Source organism: Polyodon spathula, chromosome 12 (genome assembly GCF_017654505.1).
Source record: "Polyodon spathula isolate WHYD16114869_AA chromosome 12, ASM1765450v1, whole genome shotgun sequence".
Classification (NCBI taxonomy): domain Eukaryota; kingdom Metazoa; phylum Chordata; class Actinopteri; order Acipenseriformes; family Polyodontidae; genus Polyodon; species Polyodon spathula.
The window spans coordinates 40,937,087-40,944,836 of record NC_054545.1 but is presented as its reverse complement, the minus strand read 5'-3'; the positions used below and the strand labels follow the sequence as shown (position 1 = coordinate 40,944,836).

At 41.6% G+C, this 7,750-nt stretch overlaps 1 long non-coding RNA gene across 1 annotated transcript; it reads right to left on the bottom strand.

Annotated features, from left to right (window-relative positions):
* Window positions 1-5,412: 5,412 nt before the first annotated feature.
* On the bottom strand, window positions 5,413-7,723 carry LOC121324606. Its single transcript, XR_005951248.1, has 2 exons — window positions 7,559-7,723; window positions 5,413-6,928 (listed from the first exon to the last, which is right to left on the bottom strand). It is a non-coding gene; the product is annotated as an uncharacterized LOC121324606 (long non-coding RNA).
* Window positions 7,724-7,750: the final 27 nt, after the last annotated feature.

Below are 7,750 nucleotides of genomic sequence, written 5' to 3'. Positions count from 1 at the left end.
TTGCACAATCCAGGCCAATCAGAGTGCCACCTACACTGCACTGTACCCAATCACGTGGCTTTTAAAGTTGAAGAGGTTGGTTGAGTGTTGTCTAAAACATGCACACTAGTCATAAACCCACAGGACTGCCGCATCACAGAGATAGCCCTGCCCTTTCTCCTTTATCCGGTTCCAGCTGTAATACGCTCATAACACCGCCCCCCCCCCCCCCCCCAAAAAAAAAAAATGTGGGGAGTATTTACAACGCACATTCACAGCACTCTGAAATGTGTTCAATGATCAGGCCCACCGAGAGGACGGGACAGGGTTGCCACCTGGCTCCAGAATTTACGGACACTAAGCCAGGTCAGTTTTTATTTTTTTATTTTTTTTAACCGCCACTAAACCACAAATTAATTGATCTTAAATCAACAAGTGACCTGCGTAAATGTGTTCAGTTGTTTAATTGCGGTGGCGATTCTATCCGGAGACCATCATAACAAGTATTAAAATCATATTGCTTGAAATGTTATATGGTAAACAATATGTATGAAAAGATAGAGAATTATGCACTCACCCACACTCGTTTTCTTTTAACCTTGGGGTTTAAGTTCCCTTTCAATTCGAAGACGACCACCAATGACATTACATATGGGATATGCCTGTCAATTGGGTAGGTATTGCTGAGCTCTCTATACCAGAGCAACCGATAGGCCCCTTCCTGGGATGATGCACTTTGTCCCGCCAACCGAGGAGATGGTAAAGGAAGCGTTTTCTCTTTTTCCTTCTCAAGATGGTATGGTAAGACCTCTGTGTTGAGCTAAGCGTGTTGATTGAAAAGAGCTTCAAGTCGAATCGAGTCGATTATATTTCCCTTGCATTCGTGCTGAAATCTGGCTTGCCACTTTGAAAAGACAAAGCCATTTTGCCTTTCTGTCTTTCAGCGGCCACCTCACTTGCATGGTAGGCCGCTTTTCATTACATGTCTGTCGTGTGTGAGCAACCGCCTGTGCAGTCATCCGCAAGTGGTTGTCTGTTTTTTCTTTGAGTTCCTCCACGGGGCTAGGCCTTGCCGTAGCCCTGCTGTTGAATGACTCTTCCAGCCACGCTCTCCTCCACGGTAGACCCTGCCGGCTGCATAGGCCCCGCCCACCTCGGTGATACTACTCCCCAATACTATTTTTCTACCGTGTTTTTGCTGTCTGCTTCAACTTCAGCCTTGTGTCCCCCCGGTACGCGCTTACCAGGTGTATGTGACCGCGTGTTTAGAGTAGGCATTTTTGGTGTTTTGCCTTTCGGCCTTTCCCTAGCTCCTCATACATTTTCAAAGTGCATGGAAGCTATCCTGGCTCTCCTGTGGCTGCAGGAGATCAGAGTAATAAACTATCTCAACGACTGGTTGATCTCTTCCCAGTCATGAGAGAGAGCAGTGGTGGTTGTGATAGAGCATCTGGCGAGGCTGGGCCTCACCATCAACAATGCAAAGGACGACCTCTCACCTGCGCAAAGGTGTGCGAATGGGAGGAGTGTTGAACCGCCAAATGGTGACGACAGACACCTCCAACTTGGGTTGGGGAGCGGTCTGAGAAGGCAGAGGAGTATGTGGATCCTGGCTGGACCGCTGGACATCCCTGCACTTAAATATGCTGGAGTTGCAAGTGGTATCCCTTGCTCACCACCACTTTCTCCCAGTGCTGAGCAGTACACGCATTGATCCGGACGGAGAACACGACAGTGGTGGCGTATGTCAACCACCAGGGTGGTCTAGAGTCCCCAGGGTTGCATCGCATGGCCTTCAGGCTATTGATGTAAGCTCAGAGGAACTTGGTGTCCCTACGGGCGACACACATTCCCGGAGTGGTGAAATGGGCAGCGGACCTCCTCTCCAGGAAGGGTCTGCATCCGTCAGAGTGGCGACTCCACCCTCAGATGGTGGAGCGCATTTGGGAACGGTTGGGGAAGACTCAGGTCGATCATTTCATATTCATATTACCCGCTTGTTTTGCCCCATTTACCTCCTTAGACGCCTTGCTCACTAAATATCGAGGTATTCCTAGGTAGGTTATCACCCCCTCTTTGCAAAAACACTAAAGATTTTAGTGAGCAAACATTGCCCCCTGTGGTGACAGCAAACAGTTGCCCCTGAGACTGGAGAGGTGGGGACAGCAACGACTGGGTACCTGAGGCTGGAGAGGTGAGGACAAATATGAACAGTAGTGCTGAGGGCAGTTATTCTTCATCTTGCATGGCTTTGTCCACGCTCTCTGGAAAGATCATGTAAGAATTTAAATAGTCTGATGCACTGTGTGCATTGCGTATCATTACAATGAAACCATTGCTCATGTTTCGTACCCAGGCAACATAGCAAAGCGCTTAATGATGGTGGTCCACTATGAAAGGCGATATATAAAAATAAAGATATTATTAATATATTATATAGTATTATATTACATGGCTGATGGTTTCCCCTTTGTGGACCACAATTGCCATAAAAATGTTTTCCTATCAATTACAACTCTGTCGTGCTTGAAATTGGCAGGTGCTGTATTAATTGCAATATCATATAACTTCAATAAACAATATGGGGGATAATTAATTTCATGTTTAAAATGGTGCTATATAAATCTGGTGATATGTAGAATATGCTATAATACAACAAATATAATAGATATTAATATACAAGCAATATACACATATAATAAATACACAACATGCACACGATGTCTAGAAGTCTACTATAATAACCTAATAAACAACATGGGGGATAATTCATTTTAAAATGGTGCTATATAAATCTGCCGATACGGAGCAGTATGTTTTTTTTTTTCCCCTAACTCGATGTGAGGGGAAACAGTATCTTTCTCCTTCACTGTCTACAAAAGAATAATACTAAACGACAGTGTGCTGCCGTCGGGACTGTATAGAGCAACTAGTTATTAATAAGATTGGACATTGAATATTAAATCTGGTATACTAACACATACCTACGTAATATAGATCAAACAATATGCTACGTATTCTGTGTATGGGAGGAGTTTGGTCCATCCAGGTATATATATATAGGACTACCTGATCTTAGGAGAAGGAGGTTCATTGTCGTTTTTGCAAGGGAAGCGGTAGCAGCAGACACCAATTAGAAAACCCCTTGTGGTACTTAATGCATTTTGCAGATTGCAGTAAGTTTGTTTGTTAGCGGTGTAATTTTTCTAAAATAAATACTTTATTACATTTATTCTGGGGTGATTTTATTCTGTTCTGCAAACCACAACTGCATGGGTCATCGTCACACTCAGTAACATTCCAAATAAGTAATTCTTGGTAGGAAGAAACATAAAATGCATTCATGTTAAAGACAAAACTGTTTTCATTTCATAATATTCTTTTAAATACTGCAAAGAGGTGCATGTTATTATTTATGTCTTGTTGTCAACCAACATTTTGTTATTGTTAAACTTCACTAAATGTGGATCTTAGTACGTACTTCTGAAAGATAGAAATCTGTACTGCTGCAACGGTGTCAATGCTTGCAATTGCTGTACTAGCTACAGTGGCTTGCGAAAGTATTGACCCCTCCTTGGCATTTTTCCTATTTTGTTGCCTTACAACCTGAAATTAAAATTGATTTTTTGGGGGTTTGTATCATTTGATTTACACAACATGCCTACCACTTTGAAGATGCAAAATATTTTTTATTGTGAAACAAACAAGAAATAAGTTTGAAACTTGAGCGTGCATAACTATTCACCCCCCCCCAAAGTCAATACTTTGTAGAGTCACCTTTTGCAGCAATTACAGCTGCAAGTCTCTTGAGGTATGTATCTATAAGCTTGGCACATCTAGCCACTGGGATTTTTGCCCATTCTTCAAGGCAAAACTGCTGCAGCTCCTTCAAGTTGGATGGGTTCTGCTGGTGTACAGCAATCTTTAAGTCATACCACAGATTCTCAATTGGATTGAGGTCTGAGCTTTGACTAGGCCATTCCAAGACTTTTAATGTTTCCCCTTAAACGACTCGAGTGTTGCTTTAGCAGTATGCTTAGGGTCATTGTCCTGCTGGAAGGTGAACCTCCGTCCCAGTCTCAAATCTCTGGAAGACTGAAACAGGTTTTCCTCAAGAATTTCCCTGTATTTAGCGCCATCCATCATTCCTTCAATTCTGACCAGTTTCCCAGTCCCTGCCGATGAAAAACATCCCCACAGCATGATGCTGCCACCACCATGCTTCACTGTGGGTACGGTGTTCTCGGGGTGATGAGAGGTGTTGGGTTTGCGCCAGACATAGCGTTTTCCTTGATGGCCAAAAAGCTCAATTTTAGTCTCATCTGAACAGAATACCTTCTTCCATATGTTTGGGGAGTCTCCCACATGCCTTTTGGCGAACACCAAACGTGTTTGCTTATTTTTTTTGTCTGGCCACTTCTTCAGTAAAGCCCAGCTCTGTGGAGTGTACGGCTTAAAGTGGTCCTATGGACAAATACTCCAGTCTCCGCTGTGGAGCTTAGCAGCTCCTTCAGGGTTATCTTTGGTCTCTTTGTTGCCTCTCTGATTAACGCCCTCCTTGCTTGGTCCATGAGTTTTGGTGGGCGGCCCTCTCTTGCCAGGTTTGTTGTGGTGCCATATTCTTTCCATTTTTTAATAATGGCTTTAATGGTGCTCCTTGGGATGTTCAAAATTTCAGATATTTTTTTATAACCCAACCCTGATCTGTACTTCTCCACAACTTTTTCCCTGACCTGTTTGGAGAGCTCCTTGGTCTTCATGGTGCTGCTTGCTTGGTGGTGCCCCTTGCTTAGTGGTGTTGCAGACTCTGGGGTCTTTCAGAACAGGTGTATATATACTGAGATCATGTGACACTTAGATTGCACACAGGTGGACTTTATTTAACTAATTATGTGACTTCTGAAGGTAATTGGTTGCACCAGATCTTATTTAGAGGCTTAATAGCAAAGGGGGTGAATGCATATGCATGCACCACTTTTCCGTTATTTTTTTGAATTTTTTGAAACAAGTTATTTTTTTCATTTCACTTCACCAATTTGGACTATTTTGTGTATGTCCATTACATGAAATCCAAATAAAAATCTATTTTAATTCCAGGTTGTAAGGCAACAAAATAGGAAAAATGCCAAGGGGGGGTCAATACTTTTGCAAGCCACTGTACATGCTACAGATAGGGTTGCCACCTGGCCCCATAATTCTGGAACACTTTGGGATGGCACTGGGTTTTTAAGTTGTCCTGAACATGTGAATTGAGCACTAAACACTTGTGTAACACCTTGCCAATAGGGCAAGGACAATAGAAACTAAAACCTGGGAGCGGTTATAATCCAGGCAAAAAGTTATCTATCTGTACTATACATACACTATCACAGAGTCTTTTAGAAATCAGGTAAGTTATCACAATAACCTTTCAATGAATGCCCAGGACACAGGTTTTATGAAAATACAGGTAAACCTTGGTTTTATTTCAGTCACAGCTGTACCAAGAGGGGTGGGTGGCTGGAGACACAGCTCTGCTTAACCCACTGAAAGTGCAAAAGCAGCCAAACAACATACAGAATAGTAAACAAAACCAAAATCTAATTCTAATACAATAAAACCAAATACACAAAATAAACCAAACAAATAGACTAACTAAATCAACTAAACAAATCACACCAATAATAAAAGGAAAACACCATATAATGAATAGTGTGCTGTAAATTTGGCAGGGTGCAGCACCAGCCCAGACCACCAGAAGGTACAGCCTTCAAGAAGAGCTATGGTCAAGTGAAAGTAGGATTACTGTACCTACATAGAAAACGGTATTCTATATATAAGATTTTACAATGTTTAATTTAAGTTTAAGATAAACAAGAAATAACCAAGTACGGAGGAAAGTTAAAAACACAATTTCAATAAAATACGGCAGCAATTACACAATTCAATAGACTGGACTGAGAGGGAGGAATCGCATGGACAGCGCAGCGGACTTCCATCAACCAGCAATCACACAGACCACACTCAGGTAGGTCGGTCGCCCAGCATTGAATGTGTTAACTTAAACAGCAATACAGAAACACAAACGTTTTAGTTCTTAAAGCATTTTGTAAGACTGTCGAGACTTCGTGTGGGTTTGTAAATCAAGACCATTGCAGATACTGTGTTCAACAAGGCGATTTTTAATCACAGTCCAGCATTGCTCATTAAACTCACGGACTGTTCTCCGCTGCAGAACGTGAGCACACATTCGCTTACTCTTCTCCAGCGGAACTGTCCTCTCGTCGAAACATTCCCTCTAGGAAACACCACAAACTCTTACTGATTTACTTTTAAACATTGTACTGCGTTTCACTTTAACAATACATGTTATTTAGACTTTCTAATTATCAACACTTCTACCCCTTGATTAACAAAGCACATTTATAGCGAAAAAGTCAAACAAGGAAATTAGCTGCCAAATATGACTTAAGATATCAACCAGACAGTTTAAGTAGAAACAATTAACATCGTGCAGTGGCTAAAAAGTTACCAGGTGTATCAATTAGAAGTAATGACATAACCGCAGCAGATGAAAAGATGCTACCGATCGTTAAAACATCAATATATTCTAAATGACAACAGCATTCAGCTATTGTATAATTAATTAAACAATGCATTATCAGCAACTTTACAGTGCCGTGTGCAATCATGGATTAATTAAAACAGTCCCAATACTAGTTAAATATACAAAAAGTAGGGAATATATGACTAAAATACACATTTGTCACCCTGCCCTTTAAATGATCACGTCCCAGTGATAAACGAAAGAAATTCTCCCGACATTCTTAATAACCCTCACGAAACCTCGGTGGGGGAATACCCCTAGAGTAGTAGAAGGTCCAAACCGACGAAGGGAGCAGTCCTCTTAGTTCTGACAGGTCGATCTCTTCCCTCTCAGAATTATCAGGAACAAGTTCTCTTGCAAGACCTGGAAAAGAAGAATACATGGGGGAACCACAGCCAAGTCTGGGAACCTCATATTGCTGGGAACTAGTGCGGAACACGAATCGCCAGACCAACTGATTGTAATACAATAAGCATGGGATGGAGAATGTTATGGGACACAGAATATTACACAACACCGGGTCTACTGGCAAATATTATAATAAATAAACGCCGGAAGCTTTTCAACTAAGTTTTACGATACAACTGACTCGTTGCTCTGCACAGTGCAGTGTATCACCCGATTGTAATTTAAACAGCACCATTTTAATTTAAACGCATAATTAATCCTCTCAAATGTTTATTTGCTAATTCTGCCTTTTTATATTTGCTAAATGTAACACGAGGTATGTCTCCAGACAGAATGTCAAAATGAAATAAACAGTGTAGTGCAGTGACTGCACACCCCTTTACATAGCAAAGCAATCAATTTCCTTTAAGGAACTAGCTAGAAAATTAGCTTTGAGCTCGTTTCTTCATCGTCAGATAATATCATGTAATTAAGAAACTCACTGTTTAATATGGCTAATTATAGCTTTATTAAAAGGCAGGTAACGTGGAAAGAAATACACTGAACAATAATTTAAAATGTAATTAATTAATTTGGCTTACTTACTTCGGGAAAGCCCTGCCTGAGCGCAGTACAGTAGTTTTCCAGCATTAAAAAAAATGTAATGCTTTGCCATAGGTGCCGTCTTATTTGCTTTCTTGTTCTACGCGTTTACGACGGGATCATCCCCAGCCCCTCTCGCTAGTAACCCAAAACGACTCAATTTCCCGGCGCACATCGGGGTGAATTTCCGGCCGC